Here is a 20,497-nt window from a genome sequence, read left to right as displayed (position 1 = left end):
ACACGTAAACCCGTTTTATCCCAAAATATGCTTAAACAGAGAAAAAGGCTAAAACCGAGAGAAAACATTGATCTAAAGCAGTAAACAGCTATGTTACTCTTTCTAGGGTCAAAATATGTAACAATCCAATGCATTTGACTAATTATAAGAGTTCGGGTTGAAATTGGAGTGTTTAGACCCCACTTTTACCTATTTTGTCCCGAAACAGGCTTAAACCGAGAAAACATTGATTCTAAGCAATAAACAGCTTTGTTACTGTTTCTAGGGTCGGAATGTGTTACAATCCAATGCATTTGACTAACTGTAAGAGTTCGGGATGAATTTAGAGTGTTTAGACAACACTTAAGCCCGTTTTATCCCAAAATAGGCTTAAACAGAGAAAAAGGCTAAAACCGAGAGAAAACATTGATTTAAAGCAATAAACAGCTATGTTACTCTTTCTAGGATCAAAATATGTAACAATCCAATGCATTGACTAATTATATGAGTTCGGGTTGAAATTGGAGTGTTTCGACACCACTTTTACCCATTTTGTCCCGAAATAGGCTAAAACCAAGAAAACATTGATTCTAAGCAATAAATATCTTTGTTACTGTTTCTAGGGTCAGAATGTGTTACAATCCAATGCATTTGACTAACTGTAAGAGTTCGGGATGAATTTGGAGTGTTTAGACAACACGTAAACCCGTTTTATCCCAAAATATGCTTAAACAGAGAAAAAGGCTAAAACCGAGAGAAAACATTGATCTAAAGCAGTAAACAGCTATGTTACTCTTTCTAGGGTCAAAATATGTAACAATCCAATGCATTTGACTAATTATAAGAGTTCGGGTTGAAATTGGAGTGTTTAGACCCCACTTTTACCTATTTTGTCCCGAAACAGGCTTAAACCGAGAAAACATTGATTCTAAGCAATAAACAGCTTTGTTACTGTTTCTAGGGTCGGAATGTGTTACAATCCAATGCATTTGACTAACTGTAAGAGTTCGGGATGAATTTAGAGTGTTTAGACAACACTTAAGCCCGTTTTATCCCAAAATAGGCTTAAACAGAGAAAAAGGCTAAAACCGAGAGAAAACATTGATTTAAAGCAATAAACAGCTATGTTACTCTTTCTAGGATCAAAATATGTAACAATCCAATGCATTGACTAATTATATGAGTTCGGGTTGAAATTGGAGTGTTTCGACACCACTTTTACCCATTTTGTCCCGAAATAGGCTAAAACCAAGAAAACATTGATTCTAAGCAATAAATATCTTTGTTACTGTTTCTAGGGTCAGAATGTGTTACAATCCAATGCATTTGACTAACTGAAAGAGTTCGGGATGAATTTGGAGTGTTTAGACAACACGTAAACCCGTTTTATCCCAAAATAAGCTTAAACAGAGAAAAAGGCAAAAACCGAGAGAAAACATTGATCTAAAGCAGTAAACAGCTATGTTACTCTTTCTAGGGTCAAAATATGTAACAATAAAATGCATTTGACTAATTATAAGAGTTCGGGTTGAAATTGGAGTGTTTAGACCCCACTTTTACCTATTTTGTCCCGAAACATGCTTAAACCGAGAAAACATTGATTCTAAGCAATAAACAGCTTTTTCACTGTTTCTAGGGTCGGAATGTGTTACAATCCAATGCATTTGACTAAATGTAAGAGTTCGGAATGAATTTAGAGTGTTTAGACAACACTTAAACCCGTTTTATCCCAAAATAGGCTTAAACAGAGAAAAAGCCTAAATCCGAGAGAAAACATTGATTTAAAGCAGTAAACAGCTATGTTACTCTTTCTAGGGTCAAAATATGTAACAATCCAATGCATTTGACTAATTATAAGAGTTCGGGTTGAAATTGGAGTGTTTAGACCCCACTTTTACGTATTTTGTCCCGAAACAGGCTTAAACCGAAAAAACATTGATTCTAAGCAATAAACAGCTTTTTTACTGTTTCTAGGGTCGGAATGTGTTACAATCCAATGCATTTGACTAACTGTAAGAGTTCAGGATGAATTTAGAGTGTTTAGACAACACTTAAACCCGTTTTATCCCAAAACAGGCCTAAACAGAGAAAAAGGCTAAAACCAAGAGAAAAAATTGATTTAAAGCAGTAAACAACTATGTTACTCTTTCTAGGGTAAAAATATATAACAATCCAATGTATTTGACTAATTATAAGAGTTCGGGTTGAAATTGGAGTGTTTAGACCCCACTTTTACCTATTTTGTCCTGAAACAGGCTTAAACCGAGAAAACATTGATTCTAAGCAATAAACAGCTTTTTTACTGTTTCTAGGGTCAGAATGTGTGACAATCCAATGAATTTGACTAACTGTAAGAGTTCGGGATGAATTTAGAGTGTTTAGACAACACTTAAGCCCGTTTTATCCCAAAATAGGCTTAAACAGAGAAAAAGGCTAAAACCGAGAGAAAACATTGATTTAAAGCAATAAACAGCTATGTTACTCTTTCTAGGATCAAAATATGTAACAATCCAATGCATTGACTAATTATATGAGTTCGGGTTGAAATTGGAGTGTTTCGACACCACTTTTACCCATTTTGTCCCGAAATAGGCTAAAACCAAGAAAACATTGATTCTAAGCAATAAATATCTTTGTTACTGTTTCTAGGGTCAGAATGTGTTACAATCCAATGCATTTGACTAACTGTAAGAGTTCGGGATGAATTTGGAGTGTTTAGACAACACGTAAACCCGTTTTATCCCAAAATATGCTTAAACAGAGAAAAAGGCTAAAACCGAGAGAAAACATTGATCTAAAGCAGTAAACAGCTATGTTACTCTTTCTAGGGTCAAAATATGTAACAATCCAATGCATTTGACTAATTATAAGAGTTCGGGTTGAAATTGGAGTGTTTAGACCCCACTTTTACCTATTTTGTCCCGAAACAGGCTTAAACCGAGAAAACATTGATTCTAAGCAATAAACAGCTTTGTTACTGTTTCTAGGGTCGGAATGTGTTACAATCCAATGCATTTGACTAACTGTAAGAGTTCGGGATGAATTTAGAGTGTTTAGACAACACTTAAGCCCGTTTTATCCCAAAATAGGCTTAAACAGAGAAAAAGGCTAAAACCGAGAGAAAACATTGATTTAAAGCAATAAACAGCTATGTTACTCTTTCTAGGATCAAAATATGTAACAATCCAATGCATTGACTAATTATATGAGTTCGGGTTGAAATTGGAGTGTTTCGACACCACTTTTACCCATTTTGTCCCGAAATAGGCTAAAACCAAGAAAACATTGATTCTAAGCAATAAATATCTTTGTTACTGTTTCTAGGGTCAGAATGTGTGACAATCCAATGCATTTGACTAACTATAAGAGTTCGGGATGAATTTTGAGTGTTTAGACAACACTTAAACCCGTTTTATCCCAAAACAGGCTTAAACAGAGAAAAATGCTAAAACGAAGAGAAAACATTGATTTAAAGCAGTAAACAGCTATGTTACTCTTTCTAGGGTCAAAATATGTAACAATCCAATGCATTTGACTAATTATATGAGTTCGGGTTGAAATTGGAGTGTTTCGACACCACTTTTACCCATTTTGTCCCGAAACAGGCTAAAACCGAGAAAACATTGATTCTAAGCAATAAACAGCTTTGTTACTGTTTGTAGGGTCATAATGTATGACAATCCAATGCATTTGACTAACTGTAAGAGTTCAGGATGAATTTGGAGTGTTTAGACAACACGTAAACCCGTTTTATCCCAAAATATGCTTAAACAGAGAAAAAGGCTAAAACCGAGAGAAAACATTGATTTAAAGCAGTAAACAGCTATGTTACTCTTTCTAGGGTCAAAATATGTAACAATCCAATGCATTTGACTAATTATAAGAGTTCGGGTTGAAATTGGAGTGTTTAGACCCCACTTTTACCTATTTTGTCCCGAAACAGGCTTAAACCAAGAAAACAATGATTTGAAGCAATAAACAGCTTTGTTACTGTTTCTAGGGTAAAAATGTGTGACAATCCAATCCATTTGGCTAACTGTAAGAGTTCAGGATGAATTTGGAGTGTTTAGACAACACTTAAACCCGTTTTATCCGAAAACAAGCTTAAATAGAGAAAAAGGCTAAAACCAAAAGAAAACATTGATTTAAAGCAGTATACAGCTATGTTACTCTTTCTAGGGTCAAAATATATAACAATCCAATGCATTTGACTAATTATAAGAGTTCGGGTTGAAATTGGAGTGTTTAGACCCCACTTTTACCTATTTGTCCCGAAACAGGCTTAAACCAAGAAAACATTGATTCGAAGCAATAAACAGCTTTGTTACTGTGTCTAGGGTCGGAATGTGTTACAATCCAATGCATTTGACTAACTGTAAGAGTTCGGGATGAATTTGGAGTGTTTAGACAACACTTAAACCCGTTTTATCCCAAAATAGGCTTATACAAAGAAAAAGGCTAAAACCGAGAGAAAACATTGATTTAAAGCAGTAAACAGATATGTTACTCTTTCTAGGGTCAAAATATGTAACAATCCAATGCATTTGACTAATTATATGAGTTCGGGTTGAAATTGGAGTGTTTAGACACCACTTTTACCCATTTTGTCCCGAAAGAGGCTAAAACCGAGAAAACATTGATTCTAAGCAATAAACAGCTTTGTAACTTTTTCTAGGGTCAGAATGTGTGACAATCCAATGAATTTGACTAACTGTAAGAGTTCGGGATGAATTTAGAGTGTTTAGACAACACTTAAACCCGTTTTATCCCAAAATAGGCTTAAACAGAGAAAAAGGCTAAAACCGAGAGAAAACATTGATTTAAAGCAGTAAACAGCTATGTTACTCTTTCTAGGATCAAAATATGTAACAATCCAATGCATTTGACTAATTATATGAGTTCGGGTTGAAATTGGAGTGTTTCGACACCACTTTTACCCATTTTGTCCCGAAACAGGCTTAAACCAAGAAAACATTGATTCTAAGCAAGAAACATCTTTGTTACAGTTTCTAGGCTCAGAATGTGTTACAATCCAATGCATTTGACTAACTGTAAGAGTTTGGGATGAATTTGGAGTGTTTAGACAACACTTAAACCCGTTTTATCCCAAAACAAGATTAAAAAGAGAAAAAGGCTAAAACCAAGAGAAAACATTAATTTTAAGCAGGAAACAGCTATGTTACTCTCTCTAGGGTCAAAATATGTAACAATCCAATCCATTTGACAAATGATAAGAGTTCGGGTTGAATTTGGAGTGTTTAGACACCACTTTTACCCATTTTGTCCCGAAACAGGCTAAAACCGAGAAAACATTGATTCGAAGCAATAAACAGCTTTGTTACTGTTTCTAGGGTCAGAATGTGTGCCAATCCAACGTATTTGACTAACTGTAAGAGTTCGGGATGAATTTGGAATGTTTAGACAACATTTAAACCCGTTTTATCCGAAAACAAGCTTAAACAGAGAAAAAGGCTAAAACCGAGAGAAAACATTAATTTAAAGCAGTAAACAGCTATGTTACTCTCTCTAGGGTCAAAATATGTAACAATCCAATGCATTTGACAAATGATAAGAGTTCGGGTTGAATTTGGAGTGTTTAGACACCACTTTTACCCATTTTGTCCCGAAACAGGCTAAAACCGAGAAAACATTGATTCTAAGCAATAAACAGATTTGTTACTTTTTTGAGGGTCAGAATATGTGACAATCCAATGTATTTGACTAACTGTAAGAGTTCGGGATGAATTTGGAGTGTTTAGACAACACTTAAACCCGTTTTATCCGAAAACAGGCTTAAACAGAGAAAAAGGCTAAAACCGAGAGAAAACATTGATCTAAAGCAGTAAACAGCTATGTTACTCTTTCTAGGGTCAAAATATGTAACAATCCAATGCATTTGACTAATTATAAGAGTTCGGGTTGAAATTGGAGTGTTTAGACCCCACTTTTACCTATTTTGTCCCGAAACAGGCTTAAACCGAGAAAACATTGATTCTAAGCAATAAACAGCTTTGTTACTGTTTCTAGGGTCGGAATGTGTTACAATCCAATGCATTTGACTAACTGTAAGAGTTCGGGATGAATTTAGAGTGTTTAGACAACACTTAAGCCCGTTTTATCCCAAAATAGGCTTAAACAGAGAAAAAGGCTAAAACCGAGAGAAAACATTGATTTAAAGCAATAAACAGCTATGTTACTCTTTCTAGGATCAAAATATGTAACAATCCAATGCATTGACTAATTATATGAGTTCGGGTTGAAATTGGAGTGTTTCGACACCACTTTTACCCATTTTGTCCCGAAATAGGCTAAAACCAAGAAAACATTGATTCTAAGCAATAAATATCTTTGTTACTGTTTCTAGGGTCAGAATGTGTTACAATCCAATGCATTTGACTAACTGTAAGAGTTCGGGATGAATTTGGAGTGTTTAGACAACACGTAAACCCGTTTTATCCCAAAATATGCTTAAACAGAGAAAAAGGCTAAAACCGAGAGAAAACATTGATCTAAAGCAGTAAACAGCTATGTTACTCTTTCTAGGGTCAAAATATGTAACAATCCAATGCATTTGACTAATTATAAGAGTTCGGGTTGAAATTGGAGTGTTTAGACCCCACTTTTACCTATTTTGTCCCGAAACAGGCTTAAACCGAGAAAACATTGATTCTAAGCAATAAACAGCTTTGTTACTGTTTCTAGGGTCGGAATGTGTTACAATCCAATGCATTTGACTAACTGTAAGAGTTCGGGATGAATTTAGAGTGTTTAGACAACACTTAAGCCCGTTTTATCCCAAAATAGGCTTAAACAGAGAAAAAGGCTAAAACCGAGAGAAAACATTGATTTAAAGCAATAAACAGCTATGTTACTCTTTCTAGGATCAAAATATGTAACAATCCAATGCATTGACTAATTATATGAGTTCGGGTTGAAATTGGAGTGTTTCGACACCACTTTTACCCATTTTGTCCCGAAATAGGCTAAAACCAAGAAAACATTGATTCTAAGCAATAAATATCTTTGTTACTGTTTCTAGGGTCAGAATGTGTGACAATCCAATGCATTTGACTAACTATAAGAGTTCGGGATGAATTTTGAGTGTTTAGACAACACTTAAACCCGTTTTATCCCAAAACAGGCTTAAACAGAGAAAAATGCTAAAACGAAGAGAAAACATTGATTTAAAGCAGTAAACAGCTATGTTACTCTTTCTAGGGTCAAAATATGTAACAATCCAATGCATTTGACTAATTATATGAGTTCGGGTTGAAATTGGAGTGTTTCGACACCACTTTTACCCATTTTGTCCCGAAACAGGCTAAAACCGAGAAAACATTGATTCTAAGCAATAAACAGCTTTGTTACTGTTTGTAGGGTCATAATGTATGACAATCCAATGCATTTGACTAACTGTAAGAGTTCAGGATGAATTTGGAGTGTTTAGACAACACGTAAACCCGTTTTATCCCAAAATATGCTTAAACAGAGAAAAAGGCTAAAACCGAGAGAAAACATTGATTTAAAGCAGTAAACAGCTATGTTACTCTTTCTAGGGTCAAAATATGTAACAATCCAATGCATTTGACTAATTATAAGAGTTCGGGTTGAAATTGGAGTGTTTAGACCCCACTTTTACCTATTTTGTCCCGAAACAGGCTTAAACCAAGAAAACAATGATTTGAAGCAATAAACAGCTTTGTTACTGTTTCTAGGGTAAAAATGTGTGAAAATCCAATCCATTTGGCTAACTGTAAGAGTTCAGGATGAATTTGGAGTGTTTAGACAACACTTAAACCCGTTTTATCCGAAAACAAGCTTAAATAGAGAAAAAGGCTAAAACCAAAAGAAAACATTGATTTAAAGCAGTATACAGCTATGTTACTCTTTCTAGGGTCAAAATATATAACAATCCAATGCATTTGACTAATTATAAGAGTTCGGGTTGAAATTGGAGTGTTTAGACCCCACTTTTACCTATTTGTCCCGAAACAGGCTTAAACCAAGAAAACATTGATTCGAAGCAATAAACAGCTTTGTTACTGTGTCTAGGGTCGGAATGTGTTACAATCCAATGCATTTGACTAACTGTAAGAGTTCGGGATGAATTTGGAGTGTTTAGACAACACTTAAACCCGTTTTATCCCAAAATAGGCTTATACAAAGAAAAAGGCTAAAACCGAGAGAAAACATTGATTTAAAGCAGTAAACAGATATGTTACTCTTTCTAGGGTCAAAATATGTAACAATCCAATGCATTTGACTAATTATATGAGTTCGGGTTGAAATTGGAGTGTTTAGACACCACTTTTACCCATTTTGTCCCGAAAGAGGCTAAAACCGAGAAAACATTGATTCTAAGCAATAAACAGCTTTGTAACTTTTTCTAGGGTCAGAATGTGTGACAATCCAATGAATTTGACTAACTGTAAGAGTTCGGGATGAATTTAGAGTGTTTAGACAACACTTAAACCCGTTTTATCCCAAAATAGGCTTAAACAGAGAAAAAGGCTAAAACCGAGAGAAAACATTGATTTAAAGCAGTAAACAGCTATGTTACTCTTTCTAGGATCAAAATATGTAACAATCCAATGCATTTGACTAATTATATGAGTTCGGGTTGAAATTGGAGTGTTTCGACACCACTTTTACCCATTTTGTCCCGAAACAGGCTTAAACCAAGAAAACATTGATTCTAAGCAAGAAACATCTTTGTTACAGTTTCTAGGCTCAGAATGTGTTACAATCCAATGCATTTGACTAACTGTAAGAGTTTGGGATGAATTTGGAGTGTTTAGACAACACTTAAACCCGTTTTATCCCAAAACAAGATTAAAAAGAGAAAAAGGCTAAAACCAAGAGAAAACATTAATTTTAAGCAGGAAACAGCTATGTTACTCTCTCTAGGGTCAAAATATGTAACAATCCAATCCATTTGACAAATGATAAGAGTTCGGGTTGAATTTGGAGTGTTTAGACACCACTTTTACCCATTTTGTCCCGAAACAGGCTAAAACCGAGAAAACATTGATTCGAAGCAATAAACAGCTTTGTTACTGTTTCTAGGGTCAGAATGTGTGCCAATCCAACGTATTTGACTAACTGTAAGAGTTCGGGATGAATTTGGAATGTTTAGACAACATTTAAACCCGTTTTATCCGAAAACAAGCTTAAACAGAGAAAAAGGCTAAAACCGAGAGAAAACATTAATTTAAAGCAGTAAACAGCTATGTTACTCTCTCTAGGGTCAAAATATGTAACAATCCAATGCATTTGACAAATGATAAGAGTTCGGGTTGAATTTGGAGTGTTTAGACACCACTTTTACCCATTTTGTCCCGAAACAGGCTAAAACCGAGAAAACATTGATTCTAAGCAATAAACAGATTTGTTACTTTTTTGAGGGTCAGAATATGTGACAATCCAATGTATTTGACTAACTGTAAGAGTTCGGGATGAATTTGGAGTGTTTAGACAACACTTAAACCCGTTTTATCCGAAAACAGGCTTAAACAGAGAAAAAGGCTAAAACCGAGAGAAAACTTTGATTTAAAGCTGTAAACAGCTATCTTACTCTTTATAGGGTCAACATATGTAACAATCCAATGCATTTGACTAATTATATGAGTTCGGGTTGAAATTGGAGTGTTTCGACACCACTTTTACCCATTTTGTCCCGAAACAGGCTAAAACCGAGAAAACATTGATTCTAAGCAATAAACAGCTTTGTTACTGTTTGTAGGGTCATAATGTATGACAATCCAATGCATTTGACTAACTGTAAGAGTTCAGGATGAATTTGGAGTGTTTAGACAACACGTAAACCCGTTTTATCCCAAAATATGCTTAAACAGAGAAAAAAGCTAAAACCGAGAGAAAACATTGATTTAAAGCAGTAAACAGCTATGTTACTCTTTTTAGGGTCAAAATATGTAACAATCCAATGCATTTGACTAATTATAAGAGTTCGAGTTGAAATTGGAGTGTTTAGACCCCACTTTTACCTATTTTGTCCCGAAACAGGCTTAAACCAAGAAAACAATGATTTGAAGCAATAAACAGCTTTGTTACTGTTTCTAGGGTAAAAACGTGTGACAATCTAATCCATTTGGCTAACTGTAAGAGTTCAGAATGAATTTGGAGTGTTTAGACAACACTTAAACCCGTTTTATCCGAAAACAAGCTTAAATAGAGAAAAAGGCTAAAACCGAAAGAAAACATTGATTTAAAGCAGTATACAGCTATGTTACTCTTTCTAGGGTCAAAATATATAACAATCCAATGCATTTGACTAATTATAAGAGTTCGGGTTGAAATTGGAGTGTTTAGACCCCACTTTTACCTATTTGTCCCGAAACAGGCTTAAACCAAGAAAACATTGATTCGAAGCAATAAACAGCTTTGTTACTGTGTCTAGGGTCGGAATGTGTTACAATCCAATGCATTTGACTAACTGTAAGAGTTCGGGATGAATTTGGAGTGTTTAGACAACACTTAAACCCGTTTTATCCCAAAATAGGCTTATACAAAGAAAAAGGCTAAAACCGAGAGAAAACATTGATTTAAAGCAGTAAACAGATATGTTACTCTTTCTAGGGTCAAAATATGTAACAATCCAATGCATTTGACTAATTATATGAGTTCGGGTTGAAATTGGAGTGTTTAGACACCACTTTTACCCATTTTGTCCCGAAAGAGGCTAAAACCGAGAAAACATTGATTCTAAGCAATAAACAGCTTTGTAACTTTTTCTAGGGTCAGAATGTGTGACAATCCAATGAATTTGACTAACTGTAAGAGTTCGGGATGAATTTAGAGTGTTTAGACAACACTTAAACCCGTTTTATCCCAAAATAGGCTTAAACAGAGAAAAAGGCTAAAACCGAGAGAAAACATTGATTTAAAGCAGTAAACATCTATGTTACTCTTTCTAGGATCAAAATATGTAACAATCCAATGCATTTGACTAATTATATGAGTGCGGGTTGAAATTGGAGTGTTTAGACCCCACTTTTACCTATTTTGTCCCGAAACAGGCTTAAACCAAGAAAACATTGATTCGAAGCAATAAACAGCTTTGTTACTGTTTCTAGGGTCAGAATGTGTTACAATCCAATGCATTTGACTAACTGTAAGAGTTCGAGATGATTTTGGAGTGTTTAGACAACACTTAAACCCGTTTTATCCCAAAATAGGCTTATACAAAGAAAAAGGCTAAAACCGAGAGAAAACATTGATTTAAAGCAGTAAACAGCTATGTTACTCTTTCTAGGGTCAAAATATGTAACAATCCAATGCATTTGACTAATTATATGAGTTCGGGTTGAAATTGGAGTGTTTAGACACCACTTTTACCCATTTTTGTCCCGAAAGAGGCTAAAACCGAGAAAACATTGATTCTAAGCAATAAACAGCTTTGTTACTTTTTCTAGGGTCAGAATGTGTGACAATCCAATGAATTTGACTAACTGTAAGAGTTCGGGATGAATTTGGAATGTTTAGACAACACTTAAACCCGTTTTATCCCCAAATATGCTTAAACCGAGAAAAAGGCTAAACCGAGAGAAAACATTGATTTCAAGCAGTAAACAGCTATGTTACTCTTTCTAGGGTCAAAACATGTAACAATCCAATGCATTTGACTAATTATATGAGTTCGGGTTGAAATTGGAGTGTTTAGACACCACTTTTACCCATTTTGTCCCGAAAGAGGCTAAAACCGAGAAAACATTGATTCTAAGCAATAAACAGCTTTGTTACTTTTTCTAGGGTCAGAATGTGTGACAATCCAATGAATTTGACTAACTGTAAGAGTTCGGGATGAATTTGGAATGTTTAGACAACACTTAAACCCGTTTTATCCCCAAATATGCTTAAACCGAGAAAAAGGCTAAACCGAGAGAAAACATTGATTTCAAGCAGTAAACAGCTATGTTACTCTTTCTAGGGTCAAAATATGTAACAATCCAATGCATTTGACTAATTATATGAGTTCGGGTTGAAATTGGAGTGTTTCGACACCACTTTTACCCATTTTGTCCCGAAACAGGCTAAAACCGAGAAAACATTGATTCTAAGCAATAAACAGCTTTGTTACTGTTTCTAGGGTCATAATATATGACAATCCAATGCATTTGACTAACTGTAAGAGTTCGGGATGAATTTGGAGTGTTTAGACAACACTTTAACCCGTTTTATCCCAAAATAGGCTTAAACAGAGAAAAAGGCTAAAACCGAGAGAAAACATTGATTTACAGTAGTAAACAGCTATGTTACTCTTTCTAGGGTCAAAATATGTAACAATCCAATGCATTTGACTAATTATAAGAGTTCGGGTTGAAATTGGAGTGTTTAGACCCCACTTTTACCTATTTGTCCCGAAACAGGCTTAAACCAAGAAAACATTGATTCGAAACAATAAACAGCTTTGTTACAGTTTCTAGGGTCAGAATGTATTACAATCCAATGCATTTGACTAACTGTAAGAGTTTGGGATGAATTTGGAGTGTTTATACAACACTTAAATCCGTTTTATCCCAAAACAGGCTTAAACATAGAAAAAGGCTAAAACCAAGAGAAAAAATTGATTTAAAGCAGTAAACAGCTATGTTACTCTTTCTAGGGTCAAAATATGTAACAATCCAATGTATTTGACTAATTATAAGAGTTCGCGTTGAAATTGGAGTGTTTCGACACCACTTTTACCCATTTTGTCCCGAAACAGGCTAAAACTAAGAAAACATTGATTCTAAGCAATAAACAGCTTTGTTACTGTTTCTAGGGTCAGAATGTGTTACAATCCAATGCATTTGACTAACTGTAAGAGTTCGAGATGATTTTGGAGTGTTTAGACAACACTTAAACCCGTTTTATCCCAAAATAGGCTTATACAAAGAAAAAGGCTAAAACCGAGAGAAAACATTGATTTAAAGCAGTAAACAGCTATGTTACTCTTTCTAGGGTCAAAATATGTAACAATCCAATGCATTTGACTAATTATATGAGTTCGGGTTGAAATTGGAGTGTTTAGACACCACTTTTACCCATTTTTGTCCCGAAAGAGGCTAAAACCGAGAAAACATTGATTCTAAGCAATAAACAGCTTTGTTACTTTTTCTAGGGTCAGAATGTGTGACAATCCAATGAATTTGACTAACTGTAAGAGTTCGGGATGAATTTGGAATGTTTAGACAACACTTAAACCCGTTTTATCCCCAAATATGCTTAAACCGAGAAAAAGGCTAAACCGAGAGAAAACATTGATTTCAAGCAGTAAACAGCTATGTTACTCTTTCTAGGGTCAAAATATGTAACAATCCAATGCATTTGACTAATTATAAGAGTTCGGGTTGAAATTGGAGTGTTTAGACACCACTTTTACCCATTTTGTCCCGAAAGAGGCTAAAACCGAGAAAACATTGATTCTAAGCAATAAACAGCTTTGTTACTTTTTCTAGGGTCAGAATGTGTGACAATCCAATGAATTTGACTAACTGTAAGAGTTCGGGATGAATTTGGAATGTTTAGACAACACTTAAACCCGTTTTATCCCCAAATATGCTTAAACCGAGAAAAAGGCTAAACCGAGAGAAAACATTGATTTCAAGCAGTAAACAGCTATGTTACTCTTTCTAGGGTCAAAATATGTAACAATCCAATGCATTTGACTAATTATATGAGTTCGGGTTGAAATTGGAGTGTTTCGACACCACTTTTACCCATTTTGTCCCGAAACAGGCTAAAACCGAGAAAACATTGATTCTAAGCAATAAACAGCTTTGTTACTGTTTCTAGGGTCATAATATATGACAATCCAATGCATTTGACTAACTGTAAGAGTTCGGGATGAATTTGGAGTGTTTAGACAACACTTTAACCCGTTTTATCCCAAAATAGGCTTAAACAGAGAAAAAGGCTAAAACCGAGAGAAAACATTGATTTACAGTAGTAAACAGCTATGTTACTCTTTCTAGGGTCAAAATATGTAACAATCCAATGCATTTGACTAATTATAAGAGTTCGGGTTGAAATTTGAGTGTTTAGACCCCACTTTTACCTATTTGTCCCGAAACAGGCTTAAACCAAGAAAACATTGATTCGAAGCAATAAACAGCTTTGTTACAGTTTCTAGGGTCAGAATGTATTACAATCCAATGCATTTGACTAACTGTAAGAGTTTGGGATGAATTTGGAGTGTTTATACAACACTTAAATCCGTTTTATCCCAAAACAGGCTTAAACATAGAAAAAGGCTAAAACCAAGAGAAAAAATTGATTTAAAGCAGTAAACAGCTATGTTACTCTTTCTAGGGTCAAAATATTTAACAATCCAATGTATTTGACAAATTATAAGAGTTCGCGTTGAAATTGGAGTGTTTCGACACCACTTTTACCCATTTTGTCCCGAAACAAGCTAAAACCGAGAAAACATTGATTCTAAGGAATAAACAGCTTTGTTACTGTTTCTAGGGTCATAATGTATGACAATACAATGCATATGACTAACTGTAAAAGTTCGGGATGAATTTGGAGTGTTTAGACAACACGTAAACCCGTTTTATCCCAAAATATGCTTAAACAGAGAAAAAGGCTAAAACCGAGAGAAAACATTGATCTAAAGCAGTAAACAGCTATGTTACTCTTTCTAGGGTCAAAATATGTAACAATCCAATGCATTTGACTAATTATAAGAGTGCGGGTTGAAATTGGAGTGTTTAGACCCCACTTTTACCTATTTTGTCCCGAAACAGGCTTAAACCAAGAAAACATTGATTCGAAGCAATAGACAGCTTTGTTACTGGTTCTAGGGTCATAATGTGTGACAATCCAACGCATTTGACTAACTGTAAGAGTTCGGGATGAATTGGAGTGTTTAGACAACACGTAAACCCGTTTTATCCCAAAATATGCTTAAACAGAGAAAAAGGCTAAAACCGATAGAAAACATTGATCTAAAGCAGTAAACAGCTATGTTACTCTTTCTAGGGTCAAAATATGTAACAATCCAATGCATTTGACTAATTATAAGAGTGCGGGTTGAAATTGGAGTGTTTAGACCCCACTTTTATCTATTTTGTCCCGAAACAGGCTTAAACCAAGAAAACATTGATTCGAAGCAATAAACAGCTTTGTTACTGTTTCTAGGGTCAGAATGTGTTACAATCCAATGCATTTGACTAACTGTAAGAGTTTGAGATGATTTTGGAGTGTTTAGACAACACTTAAACCCGTTTTATCCCAAAATAGGCTTATACAAAGAAAAAGGCTAAAACCGAGAGAAAACATTGATTTAAAGCAGTAAACAGCTATGTTACTCTTTCTAGGGTCAAAATATATAACAATCCAATGCATTTGACCAATTATATGAGTTCGGATTGAAATTGGTGTGTTTAGACACCACTTTTACCCATTTTTGTCCCGAAAGAGGCTAAAACCGAGAAAACATTGATTCTAAGCAATAAACAGCTTTGTTTCTTTTTCTAGGGTCAGAATGTGTGACAATACAATGAATTTGACTAACTGTAAGAGTTCGGGATGAATTTGGAATCTTTAGACAACACTTAAACCCGTTTTATCCCCAAATATGCTTAAACCGAGAAAAAGGCTAAACCGAGAGAAAACATTGATTTCAAGCAGTAAACAGCTATGTTACTCTTTCTAGGGTCAAAATATGTAACAATCCAATGCATTTGACTAATTATATGAGTTCGGGTTGAAATTGGAGTGTTTCGACACCACTTTTACCTATTTTGTCCCGAAACAGGCTAAAACCGATAGAAAACATTGATCTAAAGCAGTAAACAGCTATGTTACTCTTTCTAGGGTCAAAATATGTAACAATCCAATGCATTTGACTAATTATAAGAGTTCGGGTTGAAATTGGAGTGTTTAGACCCCACTTTTACCTATTTGTCCCGAAACAGGCTTAAACCAAGAAAACATTGATTCGAAACAATAAACAGCTTTGTTACAGTTTCTAGGGTCAGAATGTATTACAATCCAATGCATTTGACTAACTGTAAGAGTTTGGGATGAATTTGGAGTGTTTATACAACACTTAAATCCGTTTTATCCCAAAACAGGCTTAAACATAGAAAAAGGCTAAAACCAAGAGAAAAAATTGATTTAAAGCAGTAAACAGCTATGTTACTCTTTCTAGGGTCAAAATATGTAACAATCCAATGTATTTGACTAATTATAAGAGTTCGCGTTGAAATTGGAGTGTTTCGACACCACTTTTACCCATTTTGTCCCGAAACAGGCTAAAACTAAGAAAACATTGATTCTAAGCAATAAACAGCTTTGTTACTGTTTCTAGGGTCAGAATGTGTTACAATCCAATGCATTTGACTAACTGTAAGAGTTCGAGATGATTTTGGAGTGTTTAGACAACACTTAAACCCGTTTTATCCCAAAATAGGCTTATACAAAGAAAAAGGCTAAAACCGAGAGAAAACATTGATTTAAAGCAGTAAACAGCTATGTTACTCTTTCTAGGGTCAAAATATGTAACAATCCAATGCATTTGACTAATTATATGAGTTCGGGTTGAAATTGGAGTGTTTAGACACCACTTTTACCCATTTTTGTCCCGAAAGAGGCTAAAACCGAGAAAACATTGATTCTAAGCAATAAACAGCTTTGTTACTTTTTCTAGGGTCAGAATGTGTGACAATCCAATGAATTTGACTAACTGTAAGAGTTCGGGATGAATTTGGAATGTTTAGACAACACTTAAACCCGTTTTATCCCCAAATATGCTTAAACCGAGAAAAAGGCTAAACCGAGAGAAAACATTGATTTCAAGCAGTAAACAGCTATGTTACTCTTTCTAGGGTCAAAATATGTAACAATCCAATGCATTTGACTAATTATAAGAGTTCGGGTTGAAATTGGAGTGTTTAGACACCACTTTTACCCATTTTGTCCCGAAAGAGGCTAAAACCGAGAAAACATTGATTCTAAGCAATAAACAGCTTTGTTACTTTTTCTAGGGTCAGAATGTGTGACAATCCAATGAATTTGACTAACTGTAAGAGTTCGGGATGAATTTGGAATGTTTAGACAACACTTAAACCCGTTTTATCCCCAAATATGCTTAAACCGAGAAAAAGGCTAAACCGAGAGAAAACATTGATTTCAAGCAGTAAACAGCTATGTTACTCTTTCTAGGGTCAAAATATGTAACAATCCAATGCATTTGACTAATTATATGAGTTCGGGTTGAAATTGGAGTGTTTCGACACCACTTTTACCCATTTTGTCCCGAAACAGGCTAAAACCGAGAAAACATTGATTCTAAGCAATAAACAGCTTTGTTACTGTTTCTAGGGTCATAATATATGACAATCCAATGCATTTGACTAACTGTAAGAGTTCGGGATGAATTTGGAGTGTTTAGACAACACTTTAACCCGTTTTATCCCAAAATAGGCTTAAACAGAGAAAAAGGCTAAAACCGAGAGAAAACATTGATTTACAGTAGTAAACAGCTATGTTACTCTTTCTAGGGTCAAAATATGTAACAATCCAATGCATTTGACTAATTATAAGAGTTCGGGTTGAAATTTGAGTGTTTAGACCCCACTTTTACCTATTTGTCCCGAAACAGGCTTAAACCAAGAAAACATTGATTCGAAGCAATAAACAGCTTTGTTACAGTTTCTAGGGTCAGAATGTATTACAATCCAATGCATTTGACTAACTGTAAGAGTTTGGGATGAATTTGGAGTGTTTATACAACACTTAAATCCGTTTTATCCCAAAACAGGCTTAAACATAGAAAAAGGCTAAAACCAAGAGAAAAAATTGATTTAAAGCAGTAAACAGCTATGTTACTCTTTCTAGGGTCAAAATATTTAACAATCCAATGTATTTGACAAATTATAAGAGTTCGCGTTGAAATTGGAGTGTTTCGACACCACTTTTACCCATTTTGTCCCGAAACAAGCTAAAACCGAGAAAACATTGATTCTAAGGAATAAACAGCTTTGTTACTGTTTCTAGGGTCATAATGTATGACAATACAATGCATATGACTAACTGTAAAAGTTCGGGATGAATTTGGAGTGTTTAGACAACACGTAAACCCGTTTTATCCCAAAATATGCTTAAACAGAGAAAAAGGCTAAAACCGAGAGAAAACATTGATCTAAAGCAGTAAACAGCTATGTTACTCTTTCTAGGGTCAAAATATGTAACAATCCAATGCATTTGACTAATTATAAGAGTGCGGGTTGAAATTGGAGTGTTTAGACCCCACTTTTACCTATTTTGTCCCGAAACAGGCTTAAACCAAGAAAACATTGATTCGAAGCAATAGACAGCTTTGTTACTGGTTCTAGGGTCATAATGTGTGACAATCCAACGCATTTGACTAACTGTAAGAGTTCGGGATGAATTGGAGTGTTTAGACAACACGTAAACCCGTTTTATCCCAAAATATGCTTAAACAGAGAAAAAGGCTAAAACCGATAGAAAACATTGATCTAAAGCAGTAAACAGCTATGTTACTCTTTCTAGGGTCAAAATATGTAACAATCCAATGCATTTGACTAATTATAAGAGTGCGGGTTGAAATTGGAGTGTTTAGACCCCACTTTTATCTATTTTGTCCCGAAACAGGCTTAAACCAAGAAAACATTGATTCGAAGCAATAAACAGCTTTGTTACTGTTTCTAGGGTCAGAATGTGTTACAATCCAATGCATTTGACTAACTGTAAGAGTTTGAGATGATTTTGGAGTGTTTAGACAACACTTAAACCCGTTTTATCCCAAAATAGGCTTATACAAAGAAAAAGGCTAAAACCGAGAGAAAACATTGATTTAAAGCAGTAAACAGCTATGTTACTCTTTCTAGGGTCAAAATATATAACAATCCAATGCATTTGACCAATTATATGAGTTCGGATTGAAATTGGTGTGTTTAGACACCACTTTTACCCATTTTTGTCCCGAAAGAGGCTAAAACCGAGAAAACATTGATTCTAAGCAATAAACAGCTTTGTTTCTTTTTCTAGGGTCAGAATGTGTGACAATACAATGAATTTGACTAACTGTAAGAGTTCGGGATGAATTTGGAATCTTTAGACAACACTTAAACCCGTTTTATCCCCAAATATGCTTAAACCGAGAAAAAGGCTAAACCGAGAGAAAACATTGATTTCAAGCAGTAAACAGCTATGTTACTCTTTCTAGGGTCAAAATATGTAACAATCCAATGCATTTGACTAATTATATGAGTTCGGGTTGAAATTGGAGTGTTTCGACACCACTTTTACCTATTTTGTCCCGAAACAGGCTAAAACCGATAGAAAACATTGATCTAAAGCAGTAAACAGCTATGTTACTCTTTCTAGGGTCAAAATATGTAACAATCCAATGCATTTGACTAATTATAAGAGTTCGGGTTGAAATTGGAGTGTTTAGACCCCACTTTTACCTATTTGTCCCGAAACAGGCTTAAACCAAGAAAACATTGATTCGAAGCAATAAACAGCTTTGTTACTGTGTCTAGGGTCGGAATGTGTTACAATCCAATGCATTTGACTAACTGTAAGAGTTCGGGATGAATTTGGAGTGTTTAGACAACACTTAAACCCGTTTTATCCCAAAATAGGCTTATACAAAGAAAAAGGCTAAAACCGAGAGAAAACATTGATTTAAAGCAGTAAACAGATATGTTACTCTTTCTAGGGTCAAAATATGTAACAATCCAATGCATTTGACTAATTATATGAGTTCGGGTTGAAATTGGAGTGTTTAGACACCACTTTTACCCATTTTGTCCCGAAACAGGCTAAAACCGAGAAAACATTGATTCTAAGCAATAAACAGCTTTGTTACTGTTTCTAGGGTCATAATATATGACAATCCAATGCATTTGACTAACTGTAAGAGTTCGGGATGAATTTGGAGTGTTTAGACAACACTTTAACCCGTTTTATCCCAAAATAGGCTTAAGCAGAGAAAAAGGCTAAAACCGAGAGAAAACATTGATTTACAGTAGTAAACAGCTATGTTACTCTTTCTAGGGTCAAAATATGTAACAATCCAATGCATTTGACTAATTATAAGAGTTCGGGTTGAAATTGGAGTGTTTAGACCCCACTTTTACCTATTTGTCCCGAAACAGGCTTAAACCAAGAAAACATTGATTCTAAGCAATAAACAGCTTTGTAACTTTTTCTAGGGTCAGAATGTATGACAATCCAATGCATTTGACTAACTGTAAGAGTTTGGGATGAATTTGGAGTGTTTATACAACACTTAAATCCGTTTTATCCCAAAACAGGCTTAAACATAGAAAAAGGCTAAAACCAAGAGAAAAAATTGATTTAAAGCAGTAAACAGCTATGTTACTCTTTCTAGGGTCAAAATATGTAACAATCCAATGTATTTGACTAATTATAAGAGTTCGCGTTGAAATTGGAGTGTTTCGACACCACTTTTACCCATTTTGTCCCGAAACAGGCTAAAACCGAAAAAACATTGATTCTAAGGAATAAACAGCTTTGT

This window comes from Camelina sativa, chromosome 18 (assembly GCF_030686135.1).
Source record: "Camelina sativa cultivar CO46 ecotype springtype chromosome 18, ASM3068613v1".
In the NCBI taxonomy this organism is placed as follows: domain Eukaryota; kingdom Viridiplantae; phylum Streptophyta; class Magnoliopsida; order Brassicales; family Brassicaceae; genus Camelina; species Camelina sativa.
This window is presented reverse-complemented; position numbering follows the sequence as displayed.